This window comes from Myxocyprinus asiaticus, chromosome 30 (genome assembly GCF_019703515.2).
Source record: "Myxocyprinus asiaticus isolate MX2 ecotype Aquarium Trade chromosome 30, UBuf_Myxa_2, whole genome shotgun sequence".
NCBI lineage: Eukaryota > Metazoa > Chordata > Actinopteri > Cypriniformes > Catostomidae > Myxocyprinus > Myxocyprinus asiaticus.
In genome coordinates this window covers 22361760-22382321 of record NC_059373.1, presented here as the reverse complement: position 1 = coordinate 22382321, position 20562 = coordinate 22361760, and the positions used below count along the sequence as shown (strand labels likewise).

The 20562-nt window shown below is 38.1% G+C and overlaps 1 protein-coding gene across 2 annotated transcripts in view; it reads right to left on the bottom strand.

Moving 5' to 3' along the window:
• smap2 (small ArfGAP2) overlaps positions 1 to 20562 on the bottom strand; it is a 45122-nt gene that overhangs the window by 14750 nt on the left and 9810 nt on the right. The window lies entirely within an intron of this gene.

Here is a 20562-nt window from a genome sequence, read left to right as displayed (position 1 = left end):
CGTAAAGGTGAACTCAGTAACTTTTTGTTTGTGTTATCTTGGACTTACAGTGACACCTAGTGGTGTGGATGCAGTATCATTCAAAATCAATAGTTCCCTTTCATAGGAACTTGAGCTACATAATCACATTGGGACATGCCCTGAGTGTCACGTGGTCTGAAGCCCTTGTACAATCATGCCAATTTATTGGCTGGTGGTGCTTAAGCTCCCTAGGGAGGTACGTCACGGGCTCCATAAAAATGCTCGCTTTGGCGCCATTGAGTCAGAGTTTCTGTTCTTCAGGGCACGATTTTATCTAAGCCCGTGTTTGTTCCAGCAACTCACGTTGAAGCAAGGATTATTAATCCTCCCTTTTGAGTGGTGAACACGTAAGGACACTGTTTATACAGCGTAAATTTCAGAGAAATTTTAATGTGTTTTTTTCCAAACATTACAAGGGTCCGACGGAGACAGCTGTGCTTTGGCTTGCAATTTCTCACCACAAGGCATTATCCCCACTTGTTCCAGTTCCATGGCTTCCAGATTTGGAGCTCTGTATGCAGGAGACTTTTGGGATTTCTGCTTTGTGTCTGAGAAGTTTGGAATTCGAATGGACATCGTCCATCGTCGTCATCCTCGTGTCTGTCACCCTTCCCCTGAGTGAAAGTGCGAGTCTAATCAGACATGCTCTGAGGCCTAGCTCGGCAGCCATTTTCTAACGAACAAAGCATGTGAAAGAGTTACCATGAGCGTCTTGAGCCGTCACCGTTAAAAAACACTGAATAAGAGAATTCGTCATTGGAAGGTAAGGAACACATTGGCCCCTTTGTCCCTATTGTCTTTTTCTGTGTCGTTCTGTGAGAATGCACATGAATAAGGCAATGGAGGAGAGGCCTCTGCCTTTCTCTCTCTCTCCCCTCCCCTTTCGAAGCGAACTGCTTGTTGCGGAGGGGATCATGCAGAACGAGGGGGCTAGAATAAGAGAATATTCCCCAAAGGAGTGATGCCTTTATTCTTTCGGGATTCTATCAGGAGATGTAAGGTATTTTAACTCATTTCTTTTATCTGGCAAGACAAGAGACACACACTGCTATCTCTGCTCAGTTTTTCGGTGGGAGCATGGATGTCGCTTTGGAATTTCCCTCGTGTTTTCCCCCCACAGCTCATGCTGGGGAACGAGTTGGTCAAGGCGATGCTTTAGTTCACGAGGGTGTTTCGCTCTAACCGGATACTTTCACGCTGTTCCCCATTATATGCTGTGACGGGTTTAGTGCCTAACCCGCTTTTCAGTACACCAATTTAGTTCAGTTTCCCCCATAATTTAAGCTGGCGAACGAGCATTGAACATTTCCAGCTCGAGTTTGGCCTCTGCCTCCATGACCAAGGGTCACGAGGCACACGTAATAGAACTCAATGTATGATATAAATAGGTCTTTACACATGCCTATGGCTTACTGTGTAAGGAAGAATGAGCCCCCATTTAGTGAACGAAAGTAGACCATATAAATGTATCCATTTCTCTCCTGTTTTGCCCTTCGGTCAGTATCAGAATGAGTTTGCCGTTGTACGCGCCTCGAACATCCAATAACCAGAATATGGTTCAGTTTTCCCTCGCAGTTTGCTGGAGAGCAAACATAAAAAATAAATAATAATAAACATTTAAAAACGCTTCTCGAATTCAGCCTGTTTCCATGACCAAGGGTCTCGAGATATGCATAACAGAATTCAATGTTCATCGGGCACAAGAGTACACAAAAACTCACAGTGAACATAAGCACCACACATCCCCCCATAAAGAATGCTGGGGCCATTGTGGCAAACCAGTTCTCTCAAATAAACATTACCCCAATGTTCATACACTTTCCCCCATTCAAATACCAGGGAAAAGGTTTATTCTGTCAGCGTTCTTGCTGTAGATAAATTTCAGGGTGCCCACCATTTATGCCTAAATACAATAAAGGCAAAAACATTTTCAAATTCCCTTCAACCAGCCATAGTATTGGAAGAGCGAAGCCTCCCTCTGCTGTGCTGCTGGTTCTGGGGCAGTCGCCAAAAGTAAGCCAAGCGTGCTATCTAGTGGTTACAGGTCACGCTGCATGGCATTTCAAACTGGGTACTTCGAACGATAAAGCATGGTTATGTAATTCAATTCAGGTGGGCTCCGCCAGTGTTCAATGGGGTTGTTCTAACAGAAGTTTCTGGTCAGGAAGCCCCATTTTTGATTCTGTAAATTCACTCTGTCTTAAAAAAAGGGGCAATAGAGGAGATTCCCCCTTCTCAGAGAGAATACAGCTTTTACAGCCATTATTTTCTGGTCCCGGAAAAAGACTTGCGTCCCATTCTGGATTTTGAGACATTTGAATTTCGCTCTGATGAAATGTCAATTCAGAATTCTGACGCAGAAACAAATAGTGTCACAAGTGCAGCCAGGGGACTGGTTTGTGACAATATATTTGAAGGACGTTTATTTCAATATTCAGATTGCGCCAAAGCACAGGAGCTTTCTCAGATTCACTTTCGGGGGCATGCGTATCAATTTTGCGTCCTTCAGTTTGGACTTGCACTGGCAACATGCACTTTCACAAAATGCATGGATGCAGCTTTGACACCCTTGAAGCTTCAGGGCATCCATGTTTTGAATTCTCAAAGATTGTTTGGTTTTTTCCCACTTAGAGACTTTGGCTGCCCAACATCGAGATGTCATTCTCAGCCATTTGATCTAGGGCTGTGTGTCCTCTAGACGAGAGTGTCCTGTTGTCAGGGCAACAGACTCTGTTTCTAGGGGTGGAGCTGGATTCACGAGCGATGCAGGCATGTTTGTCTCCAGTTCACTTTCTGTCATTTCGCCAGTGTCTAGCAATGTTCAAAGTGTAACGCATTCTCCCTGCCAGAACATTTTTACAAGGTTTTGGGGCTTATCATCATGGCTTCTGAACGTCTCGGTTACGAAAAATGTAACAATGGTTCTCTGAGTGGGAACGAGATGCTGTGTAAACTGGCCATACTGTCTAGCAGCTGCATAGGCTCGTGTCTTGACTCGATGGCGCCAAAACAAGCGCTTTTATGGAGCCCATGACGTAGCTCCCTAGCTGCGTCGCTTAAGCACCACCAGCCAATAAATTGGCATGATTGTACAAGGGCTTCAGACCATGAGACACTCAGGGCATGTCTCAATGCGATTACACAGCATCTCGTTCCAACTCAGGGAACCAGGGTTACGTTTCACGTAATGGAGACATTTTCAGTTACAGATGCCATTGTAGAAATTCACCAGGGGTGTAAAGTAACAAATTACAAATATTCTCGTTACTGTAATTAAGATTTTTTTTTATACTTTTACTTTTGAGTACATTTGAAGTACTTTTGCTGTGCTATTTCCTCTTTATCTGTGTTCGCTACATCCCTGACCTGATTTTTTTAATCCATCAACGTGATTATTCTCTAGTCAGTCTCGCGACTCCATTCACATTTAGCAAAGAAAACTTGAAGGTAGCAGTAGAACTTGCACCAAGACGCCAACTGCTTTAAATCATGGAGCAGATGGGAAGAAATGTGGACGATGCTTCAAGCATGACAACAACTGAACAACATCCATAGCCACACTTGAAAGAGCTTTTTTCCAATGAAGACTCTGAAAGGAAATTACGTGATCTTGTCATGTCACCTTTGCCTACCAAAGCCAGTCGACATATCGGCGTTCAAGAATTCTACCTCAAAAACATATTGAGAGAAGTTTCGGATTTCTTCTTACTAGATTATCTGTATCTATAATGTAGCCTGTAAATTATCAATCACTATTATTGGAATGCTGAGAGGTTTAGGCAATGTTAGCAAGGTATATTATGGAACTGCATTGTAATTGGTGTTAGCTTATCTCTGCCAATATCACTGTATTATGTGAGGTTAACTGCTACATATGTAGTAATATATGTATGTAATATATATTAATTTGTGGCAGATAATTAAGTGTCCAACAGCCAAACACCACATATATTTGTGTCTTATTGTGTGGAATTTAGTGCAAAATCAACAGCTTCCACATTTTGAAAAATGCTTTCGTGCTGAGTTGCCAACACACATGGAGAGAGAGAGAGAGAGAGAAGAGAGAGAGAGAGAGAGAGATGCTATCCGGGTCACTGAAACAGCAGCTCAAGCATCCTTTTCAACCACATTTATTTTACGTTACAGACATTACAGAAACATAATGATAATATGTACATACACTGATCAGCCACAACATTAAAACCACCTGCCTAATATTGTGTAGGTCCCCCTTGTGCCACCATAACAGCGGCAACCCGCATCTCATACCGAGATGCTATTCTTCTCACCACAATTGTACAGAGCAGTAATCTGAGTTACCGTAAACTTTGTCAGTTCGAACCACTTTGGCCATTCTCTGTTGACCTCTCTCATCAACAAGGCATTTCCATCTGCAGAACTGCCACTCACTGGATGTTTTTTGTTTTCGGCACCATTCTGAGTAAATTCTACAGACTGTTGTGTGTGAAAATCCCAGGAGATCAGCAGTTACAGAAATACTCAAACCAGCCCCTCTGGCACCAACAATCATGCCACGGTCCATATCACTGAGATCACATTTTTTTCTCCATTCTGAGGGTTGATGTGAACATTAATGGAAGCTCCTGACCCGTATCTGCGTGATTTTATGCTATGCACTGCTGCCACACTACAGTGTTACATATAAGTGCCTGTCATATAAAAATCATGTCTCCCTTCCCTTTTTAAATTTTTTTATTAATGCAAGCATTTTTAAATCTATTGTTTTCACAGAGAAAACATCCATCCAAATTAAAAGAATATAATGAATGCATACTGAAAAGAAAGAGCGGTTAAGGACAGAGTGGCAGTTCACAATCACACAAATTTGCAATCACACATAGAAACTATTCCTTTTAACAACATCATGCATCCACAGTGCATCCACCAATGCATCGAGTTGTATAGGCAAGATTTAGGTGATATTCCAACAGTAGGCAAAGGCACAAAGGAAAATCAAATTGTAATATTCAAGTAGAGTTTTTACTGTTTGAATAATTAAAGCTGAATGAATACTCGATCAGTCTATTACTCGTGGAAATCCCAAATTTGTATGTTGTTTATATGTTATGTATGGATTACATCATGCATCATATTGATGCCATGGACACAACAAAAAGAAACATAGAATGATGCCTCTGACAAAGATGACTACATTTCTTCAATTAAGACTGGTTGATCCCCAACTGCATCTGAACTGGATTGATACTTCTGGCTTGTGCCTCAGATGAGATGAAACTGCTACACTCATTCCCTACAGTGAAAAAGATATGCCTCAAATTGAACACACCTTTGCCTGCCACTACAGCATGTGAGCGCCTTTTTAGTTGTGCTGGACAGCTGTTCACACCTAATTGAGCCAGGCTAGACTGTACAAATTCAGAGAATTAGCTCATTCTGATTGTTTTTACAATTCCTTTTGGTGGCACAAAAATTACACTTAGGGTAGCAGGAGCTCTAGTGTTTGCCAATGCGACATGTGGACACGCTGGCACAGTGCTGAAAAAACACACCCAACAGCCCCTGCAGCATCAGTAGCACCCACTGTTCTTAAATCACACATGTATGAATACATACAAGCACACAGGCATGATCCAGTCTATGCTTCCTTTATCAAAGAAGCCCCTGAATTAGAATGATTCCTGAAGCAGCATATGTAGTGATAAACACAGTTTTTTCTTTCTCTTAGGCAAATAATGTAACCATAGTATGCTGAGACATGAACAAGCTTCAAAGACAATACCAAAGAGTGTCTCGTCTTTAACCTTTCTCTTGGTGTGATGCAATACTGGTTTTGGCCAATAGGTGGTAGCACCATATTAAGTTATTGTTCTCATTTTGTCTGGTGATGTGAAGTCAGAAAGGATTGTTGTGGCAACATTTCTCCTAAATTGCTCAAGCTTCTCTGAAATAAATGCACATCACAGTTCGACAGCCATATCTGATGTTTACATACCTCGCATGCTATGATTAAATTCATCATTTGATTGAATGTAATTTGACACTAAAGGACAGCTTGCCTCTAATCTAGTGTCAGCTTCAGATGGGACACCAACTTACAGCCCATTTACTGGCTGTCTGATGCATGTAGAGCTGTTTAGTCATGACGTTAATTTGTAGGCCAACCAAGGCGGCTAATTCGCCATGGGTTCCCTCAGGAATTTCTAATGGGGTTTTAGAGCAGTGGTTTTCCATTTTAGAGTAAAATAAGGTTGGTGGTTTGTATTACTTGAAAAGACTTTCACGTTTTGTTCTACAACAAAGAATATAGAGTTACAGCATTCTAAAATAATTAACCTCAAAAGTGAAATTCGAAGCTGTTTTACGTTCAGATGCAAACAAGTTGCTAAATAAGGACTACAACTACCACAAGGATGTGAGCAGGGTTTTATGGAGCCAGATTTCTGCCAAAAGTAAACAAACAAATGGAACACAATCCGCTTCGCAAAGGAAAACTCGACTTTTAAACAAACAGGAAGCGATTTGCAAATACAAAAGGTAGTTGTCCTGTACCACTGGCTTAACAAACAAATGCACTGTTTTACAAAATATAAAAAATATGTTTCATATTAGCCTACATCACATTTCACAAATAAATACAATTTATTCAACAAATTCTACAGGATTGTCGAACAAATACAAAATCCGACATGAACAAATATATACCAATTTAGTCACGTGACTTTTGGCACAATTTTCTCAACCACAGTCCTGATTTTCTCACAAATGGGCTGAGCCACATCCTCTTTTAAAAACAGTACATGGAACAGTGCTGCCACATACTTTCACTCAGTTATGTCGTTACTAAATATTACATGGTAAAAATGACTTATTTTTTTGTAAAAATTAGTTCCTTTCTGGTAATAACAAAATATGTAATGAATGAATAACTATATTTTCTAGTAAAAAATATATTTTATCCATATATTTTTCAGGGATGTGAGTCTTCCGGATTTTTCCGACCTAAAACTGTGACCTGCATGAATTATGTAAATCCGGGCGGTTAATATTTCCTAGGAAGTTCATATGTTATCGACAATGTCCTGTACGGTGCATTCTCGATAAGTATTTTTCACCCCCAAAAAAGTGTCATTCAACTTCACTTACAAACTTCACAGCTGCTTCTGCATTACGCACACACTTTGTTGAGAACATGCAAGACGGAGGCTCCCAATTTTCACTTTCAAGTAAGACATGTTTATTTGAATTCATCAAGAGAAATAAAATGGTTGGAGATATAAAACAGGTTTGAACCGTTGCCACAGTTGCTGACAGGCTAAAAATCGCTAGCTGCAATTCCAGCGTTACTGACGTAATATCTGCTGTGAAATCATGAAATTTATCTTCACATATATCAAACTGTTTGCCTCTTATCATAAAACCCTGCACATACAGTGCAGACATTTGAAAATGTTCAGTCTAGATTAAGTTTTCCCCCGTTTAGATCGGAAAATGAACTTGGGTTACGGATGTAATAAAAATGGACATGAGTTTTTGGGAGACCACTCTCTGTAAAAACTATGAATTTAAATGCACAATCCAGACATAATGCTAGTCACACGATGAAGAGGGGTCGGCACTTTCTAAGAACATGTAATATTACATTTTTATTCATTGGCATTTTCACATAATGTGGGAAAATCAGCGTGACAGTTGTAATAGCAGCACAGGAACAGTACATGAGGGAAATCTCTTCAAATTCTGCAAACGTTGACCTCTGAGTTATATGATATCCGCAGCATTATGGAGTGAATTAAAATTGAAATCATGATGTAGCCTTGCATGCCATATCTGCGTTTAACTGTTTCAGTCAGCACTGCACGAGCTAATGGTGCTATCTAGCAGCTGTGTGCGGGAAAACACTGAGATGACAGCATCAATATGAGATGACCCAATGTTTATCATATTTCAATCCAATTCGCGAAGCTTGTCGAAATGATCCCTTCCCAAATGGTGGCTATATATTTATAACTGCTTGGGTAGTTTTGTACTGATCAACAATAGCTATGTGTTTGTCAAGAATTACTGTTAACACTTTACAATTAATGTATTAACAAATTAAACTTAAGTATCATGAACTAAAAATTAACAATATTTTACAGCATTTATTCATCTTTGTTAACGTTGGTTATATACAATTTCTCATTGTTAGTTCCTAGTGCATTAACTAATGTTAACACACAACATTTGATTTTTTTTCTTCTTTTTTTTTTTACTTTTTTTTTTTTTTTCTCCCAATTTGGAATGCCCAATTCCCAATGCGCTCTAAGTCCTCGTGGTTGCGTAGTGATTCGCCTCAATCCGGGTGGCGGAGGACGAATCTCAATTGCCTCCATGTCTGAGACAGTCAACCCGCGCATCTTATCACGTGGCTTGTTGAGCGTGTTGCCACGGAGACATAGTGTGTGTGGAGGCTTCATGCCATCCACCGCGGCATCCACGCTCAACTCACCACGCGCCCCACCGAGAACGAACCACATTATAGCGACCACGAGGAGGTTTCCCCATGTGACTCTACACTCCCTAGCAACCGGGCCAATTTGGTTGCTTAGGAGACCTGGCTTCTGGGATTCGAACTAGCGAACTCCAGGGGTGGTAGCCAGCGTCTTTACCACTGAGCTACCCAGGCCCCACAACATTTGAAAAAAAAAAAAAAAAAAAACACACAGCAAAATGTTGAAATTAACAAAGAATAAATAAATGCTGTAGAAGTGGTTTTAATTGTTAGTTCACGTTAACTAATGTTGATTCCTGCTTTTTTGTGCTTAGCTGATCACAGGCCTGATATATACTTTATCCTCACTTTTAACCGTAAATAAATTTTAATAGTTTTATGCCTACAGCTGTTTCCCAGTAACGTTGCAATTTATGCTTTAAAGGTCATCTTACATTGTAGGCTACATTATTTTACAATACACAGTGCTTAGACCTGAAACCAGAAGATCAATGAATGAATGAAGTGTCTTAATGTGGAGATACTGTATGTATGTTCAATACAATGCTGAGGCCCGTCGTTGTATATCTGTGTGCATCTGTTTTCCACCAAAGGAGTGGTTACTGCAGAGCCAAGTCAAGTCATTTTTATTTGTATTAAGTCATTTCATCGTTTCAAAGCGTTATAGAAAATTATGCTGTAATAAAAAATTAAGCTGTAATGTCTGTAATGTCTTAGTCTTCATTCTGCGGTTTGATAAAAAAAAAGAGCCCACTATAATGATAAAATCGAGTTTCACACTAAATGCAATCATCTCGGGCCACTTTTATAAATCCCTAAGAAGCTGAGCATCAATACATCTGAAACCTGTTCTCCCCAAGGCCATAATTGTTTCCCTTATTAAATAAATGTTCAATAACTTTAATACGTGTGTAGACAAGATGGCATGCTATTTCCACATTCGCCAGCATTTTCACATGATTTTCGCATTGATGAGACAAACTCCTGGACATACTGCCAAGTTTCATCTGTATTTCAGCACATTTGTATAAGACAGCTCCCGTCAGGGAGCCGAGCAGGGGATTTCCATTTCCCAGCATGCATTGCACTAAATTGGGAGAGTACATTTTAAAGTGTTATTTTTATGTATTTTTATGCAAAATGAGACAAGTAACAGTAACTTCTAACTGTTATTGTTTAATATTCTGTTATGTTGAAATTTTAAAAGGAGCTTCTGTCATGTTGTATATTTTTGGAGGTTGTGGAGAAGAGTGGCGCTAATGATTCGAGGTTGGGTAAATTACTACTGAAATATCAGTGTATTGCTTTTCTCATAAAGCAAATATGGAGTAGACTTGCCACAATATCATAATTTTCACAATGGTGCGGTGTTCACGTTCAAACTGACTAACACCGGTATTACTGCTGGTTGGACGCTAAGTGTACTATGGGGTAACTTTCGTTAAGCAATATCCTACACAATAACGCAATGCAGCTTTATTTCCAATTTTTAACATTATTTTTTATTTATTTTAACCAAAAATTCAAATGAAACTGAAAAACATGAAGTGCAATTAAAATGTGTGTAGTTCAACTTTTTGAAAGACGGCTTTTCAACATTTGTGAAGGGCAACATCTCTTTGGCAACAAACCTACTTCATCCATGCATTCTCTCCATCATGGGCTACCGGTTGGGTATTTCATTGTCCAGGCAAATACATCACTTATTGTGGGTTGTTGTGGGTTTAATGTTGGTTTTTATTACCTTTCATCCCAGGACCCAGTTTAGCTGCTTCGGAAGGGTAATGACTTTGAATGTGTGTGAATAAATACATTTTGTTCCCTCCTAGGGCTGGGCGATATGCAAGAAATATGTTCACGATATTTTTATAAAATAAATAAATAAATATCACAATATCCAATTACTTCGTCAACCCCCCGGCTGAGGGATCAGTGAATATTCTTGCTTTAGTGATTTTGCATTGTAAATGTAATTCATTTATTTAAAAAACAAAAAAAATTAAACCAACGATATTTCTAAATTCGAATTTCACTTCAATCGAAACGAAAAAGAAATTAAAATAACAAGGTGGTAAAATATATATATATATATCAGGGGTGTAACGGTACTCAGAAGTCACGGTTCGGCATGTACCTCGGTTTTGGGGTCACGGTTCGATACAACAGGAAAAAGCAACAAATCCCAAATGCTAGGTTTCTTTTAATTTATTTTGAACAGACAGTAGTGCAAATTACAGTTTGTTCCACCTAGTGGCATTTAGCCTAGGGTGATCATGTTCTGGTTTTCCAAAAAGAGGACACCTTTTTTTTGTGGGGGGGGATAATAGGGTTCAGAACAGTGTTACTATGAATGCAAACTTTAATACAGTGAAAAAGACACTCTATTAGCATAACATAAATATATATAAATAAATAAAAATTTCCAACATTCTTTTGAATGTCCATGTACTAAAATAACATATTTGATGCCATGAGTGTACCTTCATTTACTATTACTATTATTTTGAATGGCCATGGAAAATAAAGCAATGTGATAATTTTCAAATTTAGAAATCCCGGCCGGACGCTTTTTTAAGGTCCGAGAAAGAGAACATGTCCGGTAAAAAGAGGACGTATGGTCACCCTAATTTAGTCCTCCCTGAGGTAGTTGGTACAGTACAGCCTCCTTTAGTGTATTAAGCACTAAGCAGTAAACAGAATAGGCCATATTTTTATATGGTTGATAAAAAACAAAAGGTATTTGGTCACAATCAGCTACAAAACTGAAAAGCATCTCTTGTGTTATAAAAGTGTAAAATAAATAGAATAATGAAAAATAAAACTTGTGCATTAGGAGAAGCCATTCTTGTTTTGGGTTGGTGCATAGATGGTCTCTTCTTCTACTCTTTTTCCTGGTGTGGCGGTTAGCAAACAGCATTGCATATCTGCTCACGCCCCCTTCTGGATTGAAGTGTGGATTATAATATATATATATATATATTTATATATATATAAAACCACCTTTCCATTTACCATCACGCATGTATCCATCTATGACAACAAGCAGAAAATTACTAATAAAAATTAAGATCTAAAAACAATTATGAATATAAACATAGTAATTATAATGATGATAATAATCACTGAAATATAAATCATGGTTCGAGGTGAACGTGTTTTTGTATTATGTTATGATTTAATCACAGATGTGTAGGCTATATATAAAGTGACCCTGAAGAGTTGCGCTTACAATAAACTGCTCAGTGGAAATAAAGCAAACTGAACTCAGAACATCTCCTGAGCTGAGATGGTTTGAGGTCATTTGCAGCATTCTCATAGACAATACTATTCCTGCAAAAAACTTTCAGAAGACTGAAAGCGTGTTCCATGAGACTGCACGCATCTGAACAAACAGCACGTCAGACATGCGCATAGATGGCTTTTCTGTCATCTGTTCTTAAAAATATAATAAAATATGTTTCTTCAAGTGCATGTCTGTGTGTCTAACAGCATTTATTGTGTCATTCCGAATCCGAGGCGTCTTACAGTTACCCACCATGCACATTATATTTGCTACCTGCAATTAAACGTCTTCTATCAGTGCACAAACTTTGCTGCCTGTGTAATTTGATACATTGGTAAAGAACATCTGGCTTTCAATGCGTTATTTAGGTTCATTTATCATGGGATGCAAACTCTTAATTTGGCAACTATTCTTTATTTAAGGCTATTCTATTCGTTAGGCTATTGTACTGATATTGGAAGTGCCATCATAATGTTTCCCCCTTTTACCCAGTATAAAATTTCAGACCGGTTTTGTCCTTTGTACAGAGTAAAACAGGTAACACCGTACACTGTGGCAACCCTAATAATGAGATCATTTCAAGACTTGAGATCTGTAAACCCTCAGCAGCACCACTGTCATACAGTACAAAATGATATAAAATGCTAAAGTGTTTGATGCTAGTTAGCAACAAGCTGCACAATTCCATTGAGTTATTTGAAAAGATACTTTTTAAGTTATGTGAACTCAATTAATTTATGTTTTATAATGTTTTATGCACACAAAGTATTTGAGTAGAGCCTACATTTTATCATCACGTTAAGGCAACTCAATTTCATTGTATGGAACCAGTGTCCACAACTGAATTAATTTAAACCAATGAATTTGTCTTTCAGTGTAGAAATAAGGTGTTAAGTTGAATTTCCACGGCACCTTGAGATACAAAAACTCTGTTGAATTCTAGAGTTTCTAGATGCTAAGTTGATCAAATAAATCATATTTATTACAAACATGAAATGCAAACATTATCTTAAATATTAATTGCAATTATGTAAAAAAAAACTAAAAACTGCATCACGCATGTGATGACCGTGTACGTCAGTCACCGCCGAAGACCATTTTTTGACCCAGGAAAAACCCTGGTGAGCTTACATGCTTGACAAATTGGACATCCATTGTAGTTCTTACATAGCAACTTTTAACACTGGCCTAAAAAAGCCAACATACTGCTTTACACTTTTAGATGATTAGGGTTTTTCCAAAATCCCTAAACGAAGACCAGAATTTCTGACTTTAACTTCTTTATGCTACATCCACCAAATCTGTCTGTCTGTCTAAACTTTCAGACAAGGATTTGTCAAGCCAACATGTCTTTGCAAACTTTATCTAGTAAGCAACTTGTTAGTGAAAAACTAACCACTCAATTTGCCAAAATTTGTGGCTTAATTTTTTAGATTTTTCTATTTCGGATATTCAAGGTTTGTTTGAGGCACTGAATAGTAAGCAAACCAGATATTCATGAACTGTATATTCAGCTTCGTTTTCTTATGTAGACTCAAAATAAACATTACGTTTTACTTTTAGATCAGCAGAATCTGATTATGAAGTCTACACACATGCCCTCTAATTATTTTGGTGTTTTCTGTCAAACCGGTTATGAAGACTACAGTAGCTATGTAGCTATCCATCCAAGTTGCAAATTTTATTGATGTGAAAAAACCATATCACGCAAACAATGTGCAAAAAAAGCTGCGTTTCAATCCCATCTGTTCAAAAGAACAAAATCGTCACTTCCGGAGAAACTGTAGCCACTGTGACACTTATTAATAAAATATTCGCGGTTTAGAGCACACAGACAAAACACTGTACAGATCTTTGTCTCATATCTGGGAGTGACAGCATGTCTCACAGTTCTGGGAGCACTATGTGTTTGTGTTCCTCCATCCTTATGTCTTTACCGTGCAGATCAATAATATATTTTTCAAAAGTGTCAATAACCCTGCTCTTCAGCACAGTTCAAGTTTGTATTCGACTTATTTTTCTCTGCAAACTCTATACAGGCTTTGGATTTTCAGGACAACATTATTTCAGGATGACCACAGCAACATTTCAGATGCGATGATTGGTCCACTGGTTAGTCTAGTTATGAATGAATTATTCAGTCACATGACTATTTTGATGCATATCTTGTATTCCTAATAATGCAAAAGGAGTTTATTCTGTAAATGTGTTTCCATCATAGTTTATGCACATTTCATCTTACCGAATAAAAAAAAAAAATGATCTACCTCAAGCGAGCGCATATGTTTTTATGTGCATTTTGGAGATTTTATTTGCATTTTGGTGTTTCCATCCAGCAGTTTTCAATGCGCATAAAAATTTGTGGATGAAAACCAAGCTTGTCATATTTTTAACTTCAAATTTACCCACCCTTCAACAGCTCGTAAAAAACGAAATAAACTGTTCGCTTTATATTTGGCTGTTTCTTGGCCAGAATACACTACAAATGGACCAGACTGTATATCGCAAGTCAAATGCCTGGCTATGCGAGACCCCCTCCAACCTTTTTTTTTTTTTTTTTTTTTTTACATTTCTTTGAACCAAAAAGCTCAGAAAGCCAAAATCCAATAATGATATCTGATATTTATACTGCTATAAATGTGACGATTTGGCCCTTAATGGAGCTCCAGGTCTTTAGTTTGTGTCTCCACTATGCTCACTGTCACACTCACATCTCAGATTTGGCATTGGCTCTAATGCAAGATGGCTCTATGCCAGAAGAAAGGGATATTCCCAATGGGATGCACATTGGTTCACTGCAGCTGTACGAAATACAATTTTCATTGAGCTATTCTGTGCTCTGGGCCTCTTTAAATTACCTATTTGTCTTCCACCTATCAATATCCTTCTCTCTCTCTCTCTTTGACTCTGTCTGTATGGCCAGGGGTAATCAGCTTCTGTGGTATTAAGACGTCAGCTCAGACATGGAGAAAGTGTGTTTGAGTGTGGGATGGAGTGACAATGCCTGACAGAGAATGGACAGCCACATGGAGTCATGCAGGTTTCAGAGTGAGTCACAGAAGAAGCAGAACAGAACAGCCCTCCACAAAACAAAAAAGACTGACACACAGAGAAATCACACTAATTAGTTACACAGGGATCCTATTTGAGAGAAGCACCAGTTAGAGCCAGAGAAAGGGCACACACCAGGCCACCTGATTATTAGGGGTGCTTGCTAAGGCAAGCTTAACTTTTACTATTGCTTACATGTACTGTAGGGGTAGTAATCATAGGTATTAAACTATATACTAAACTAAATGATGCCGCTTTCCAAATAGCTCAGGCTTATAATTTTTTGCCTGGCCACGATAAAACAGGTAAAGAAAAAAAAAAAAAAAAAAAATGCAGGGTTGCTGCACAGATTAAAAAACAAAATAATAATAATTTAAGAATTTTTAAGATCTTTTTTTAAGAATTGAACAAATAAAGTGAATGCTGGATATCCATTCAGATCATGTCAAAATTGGTTTATGTACCAAAATATCAAAACATACAAATAAGAGGTTGAACCGGTATTGGATTTCCCTGATTTAATAATAAGGTGTTGTAAAAAAAGGCTATAACTGATTAATCGGCTGATAGTTCAAAAAAAAGAAAGAAAAAGAGATAGGTATTGAATGTATTAAAAACGACGGGCACAGACACAGAGGCAACAAGAAACCAAATTCCCAATAATAACCAGAAAAAAAATTACGATTTGGAGTATAATGTGGGACTTCTAACTAAACGAGCCAAAAATACACCAGGGACTCTTATTTTGAAACAGATAAGGGACATAAAATATGCAATCTTACAACCATCTACAATGCATTACTATATAAACACTGACATGTAAACATTCTCATGTAAAAAAGCCTAATTCACTGATTATGAACCGCTCTGAAACCGCTCTATCATGAGCTCTTCATGTGCTTGGAGAAAGTGCAACAGTGCAGCTCTTCACTTTGAAGTGTGCAGCGCATACAAACTATATATTTATTTAATTACATCACAGCTTTTTGCAGTTTAATAATTACATTAGGCCATATTGCGATTCCTGTTTTTCTGTCCCCAACTCTTCAAATGATAATCAAGAGCTTTGTTAAGGCATTTTAAGACATTTTAAGGACCTGCGGGAACCCTGCCATGAATTTCGGCCTTTAAGTTAATAGGAGAAACAAGCAACACTGTTTCTTTGACATGCAATGCTGCTGAGCTAAGTAAGAGTAAAGCACTTCCCTTCCAGTTTGACAGGGGCCTTGTTTACAGTTTCTGTGTGGAACTTTTACAGGGTCACAAAGACGTCATAACGTTACTGTTAAAGTTTCATTAACACACCATGATCAGGTCTGTAATGTTTACCATTCCGCACAGGATAGGTCATGCCTGTAAAAATTACAAACATGGGTGTGTCTACTCCATTTACAAACTGCTGTCATGCGTAACTGTCCTATTACAAAATTTGACTGTGCTGATTACTTATACAGGATATATTAAACATGATCATATACAACATTTGGGATTATAAGAAGAAAGTGATAGGAATATCTGGCTAAATACAGAACTGGTGACATTAACAAGCCTAATGTTGCATTAAAAATAAAGACAATCCGTTCACATTATTTTATTTTGTCCCTGCGGAACATGTGTTCCAGTACGCAGGACTCGACTCATTTTCCCGCACTAACTCTGCTCAAATCGAAAATACAAAAATGATGTGCTTGTTTACCTTTCTAATTATCCTAACCAAAAGAAAACACACTTGTTTCTTTCTCTTTTACATGAGTAAAACACTAGACATCATAAAATGCTTGAGAAAAATATGTTCAGTCAAATGCAACAGTCAGCGTTATCTGAAGTTGTTAAGCATTTCTTCAAGTCTTCAAATTTCTGGTGTCTTCTCTTGACCAACATCCACTTCAGACACTCAGAGAACTTAAGAAACAGTGACATTTAAAGGGCTCAAAAGCTGGAAAGTGCTGATTTACAGGCTTTTTACCAACATGTAACTTCGCACGGGATTAATATTATCAGGGGTTGTTATTACAGGACGTTTTATAGTAGGTAAAACACGCTGGGAATGCGCACTCCATAAAAAGTCCGGAAAATTTACTGACATGACTGATTCGCATGGGATTAAAAATTACAGAGAAGCTCTGGTAATTATTACATTACCCCACATTCCCATATAAAACTAATCCCGTCCGAATAGGGCTTATGTGTTCCTCTGAAAAACAGCCCTTGAGTCTGCCAAAAAAGGAATGAAAAAAGAAAAACAGATCATGACACAGGGGCACAACTGAATTAAAAAAAAAAAAGAAAAAGAAGAGTTGACCAACAGAACTACATGGAGGAGTATGAGAAATGTGGACTTTGGTTAGATCTGCTGTGGAGGATGTGTACATAACAAGCACTGGCCCTCAAACACACAAACATTGTACACACTTTCTATTAAGTACACAGAAAATGAAAAAGAGCAACTTGTGGTTTAGTAGGGATAGGAATTACAAGGAATTTAAATGATTCGGATTAATGGATTTGATTCCATTGACGATTCTTAGTACTTTTGAGGATATACCAAGTAATTGATAGTAACTATATTGTAGGATACTATTGACAAAATGTATTGTTCATATAACAATACTCTGTTCCTAATATGTATTTTTAACTACATATTCTAAAACGAACAAGTCAGTAATTGCACAGATTTACAGTAAGTTTCACAAACCTTAAATACAACATAACATGGTTCTTGATTTATTTCAAGTAGGATGTGAATCAAAGTAAAAACTTGTGGTTCAGTAAGTGAGTTCATTAATTGCTCATTAATTGATTGATTCAGCGAGTGAGTGAGCCATTTTTGACCTATGAACTCATTTGGGAGTAATTTTTCAAGAACTGGCTCATAAGAGTCATTTGTTTGCAAATCGAACTGCACTGGTCACACTGTACAATGTTTTTTGTTGCACGCAATACATTTAGGCCCTATTTCCACCTGTATTAAGATGCATTTTTGGTGATCTGACTACAACTGATCAGCACTAAACTGAGGTGAAAATGGGGTCCAAAATGTTTTGTTATCAGATCGCTGAAACCATATACGGCAGTAGTCAAAAACGCATGTGACAACATCACATATTTGAGGTGTGAAACGCAGTCTGTCCTGAATGCGTCCCAGACAGCAGTGAAGCACAACCCTCACCTGTCAGTCAACTACTACACTAGACAAGAGTTTAAACTTTGGTGGTTATGTGCGCCTTTTAAAGGAAATAACCTTTTGATTGGAAAATTTGAAAAACCAAATACATACAAGCACAAGAACTTCACAGATCTTCTTCAGTGTGTCTGATGTCAACATGCAGAGACACAGATGACAAGCACACCCAACCAAAGCTCAGATTAATGCTAAAATAACAGAGAATTCTGCTAGAAATGTTGCGTCTGTGCTTAGATCAAATTTCAGCTTCACCTATGAGAAACAGTGCGCCGCTTTTTGGGCTTTATTATCATGCAGTAACACACTGGCATAGTGATTTCCTGTGTGTATGTTGTCATAAAATCAGAGACCCTCCCCTCGAAATCTGAACACAAGTGGTCACAGGAGACACATTTGAAACCCATGGTAAAACCAGGTGGAAACAGGAATGTGTCTCGGCTGACTATATGTAAATGGATCACCGAAAACACATCTTGATACCAGGTTGAAATAGGGCCTTAGAATGATCTATTGTCTATTTATATTTTTCAGTGATTTGTTTTTATTTATTTTGTATTAAATTCAGACAGCAAGCTCTCAAGTCAGTCCAGATCCAAGATACACCTGTTTGTGATGCATTAACCCACATGGATCAACAAGTCACATGCCTAAAAACAAGAATCTAACAAGCTCAAAGGATCTGTTCTGAGAATCACAGACTGGGCCTTGAACTACAGACCCAGTTTCTCAAACTAGGTTGGGGGATTCTTGGCATGACAGCCTGCCAGTTTCATGCTTTGCTGGGAACCACAGGGTTTCTCCCATAGCAAAATATCCAAATGACATGACCCCAGAATGAATCTGGCACTCTAAGAGCAAATGGACTGCTTGGTTTATTAAGGATGAAAATATATGCAGACAGGCGTTGTTCTGAATTATGTAAACATGAACTCTCTATTGTCGTGCCAATAACACGTGTCTGTGAGCCCAGTGTTTCAGTGAGCATCAGGACTGCCATCAGACTGCACTCTGTTTGATGCTAATCTCTAAAGCTGATGTGTCACCTGTAAAACAGGGACATCAAAAAAGGAAGTCTAGGCCCACTTGCTACAACTTCGCACTAGATGGAACCTGGAGGGCAAACATCTTTACTAATTTGAAACCATACCTACGCAATTGCCTTCTGTCCTCTTTCTAAACACTGATCGGAAAAGTCTAAACCTTGGCAAGAACAAAGTTGTGTGAAGCATCATGTGGCAGCCATATGAAAAAGCCTTTTATTCATTCCTTAGTTATGCACTTGCAGCAAAATGCCCTAGAAATATCTACTGGGTGACATAAACAACTTTCACAATGGGAGAGTGATGCTTCCAGGACATGACCCAGTATAAGCCTTAGTAAACATCTGATATGGCCTATTCAAAATGAACAGAACCCTTACAAAAGGGGTTTTGTGATTATTAAACTGGTATCCTTATAACAGTATCACAGATTTATATATTTAATTATGTATTAGGACATTTAAAACACAGTTAAATCCTTTACTGACTTTTTACTCTAATTCCCACACGAGCAACAGTGTTTTTACTAAGTGAATTAACAGTTATTTGTTAGTTGCTAAAAAGTAGAGCACATAGAGAACCAAAAGTACTCCTCAGTGAAAGACTTAAGAGTGTATAAGGGACAGTCATTGTTTCCACCCTCATCACATCCTCAATCCACTCTCCAGCCTCCACCGCGATATCTCCATGACAACCATAGAACAAGAGAATGCAAATGAGTCTCATACTAAGGTGTTCTAGAAGAAAAGGTCAAAAGTAAAACCACTTCCAAACTGCTAATAAAACTGAAAATTAAGGAAGAGATAACCACTAATAATGATATAGCCTATAGATAAGCGTGAGCACTGAGCAGGCATACAGATATGAAATAGGCTGTTAATCAGAGAATGCACACAGTTCCTTCAGTACCAAAAATCTCAATGATAGGTCTGAATGGATTGTGAAAGACAGCAACAGGGATTTATATATTGCCTTTTATTATTCCAACGACTGCAGCTTAACTATAAATTACAGACTGAGTGAGCTGAAATGGGAGCTTCAGCCAAAACAGGAAGAACAGGCAGATACCTTCAAGCAAAGTTGGCAGGAATCTATCAAAGAAAATCAGCCTAATCCATTGAACATTATGTGACCGTGCCAACATTTTTGCAAAATGAAACTGTGCTTCATTAAACGTTTCTCTACAATTTTCCAGCGAAATGTCTAGCAGGGGGTGCAAAAAGTGAGTAAAATGCTGTCGTAATCAGATGAGGTTAAGGTGAATATCAGATGGATGTTTTAATGAGTAAAATGTGCCTCCCTGACCAAAAACTTTAAGCTAAACCTAACCAATAGTGATCTAAAATCAAATGAGAGGTAAACAAAAGACATTCTTACCCTTTACTAGGGCTGCAACTAACGATTATTTTGATAATTGATTAATCTAACAATTATTAGAATGATTATTCGACTATTCGGTCGAATTTATTGTAACGATTAATCCTTAGCTCTTAACCAATTATTCAGCTTG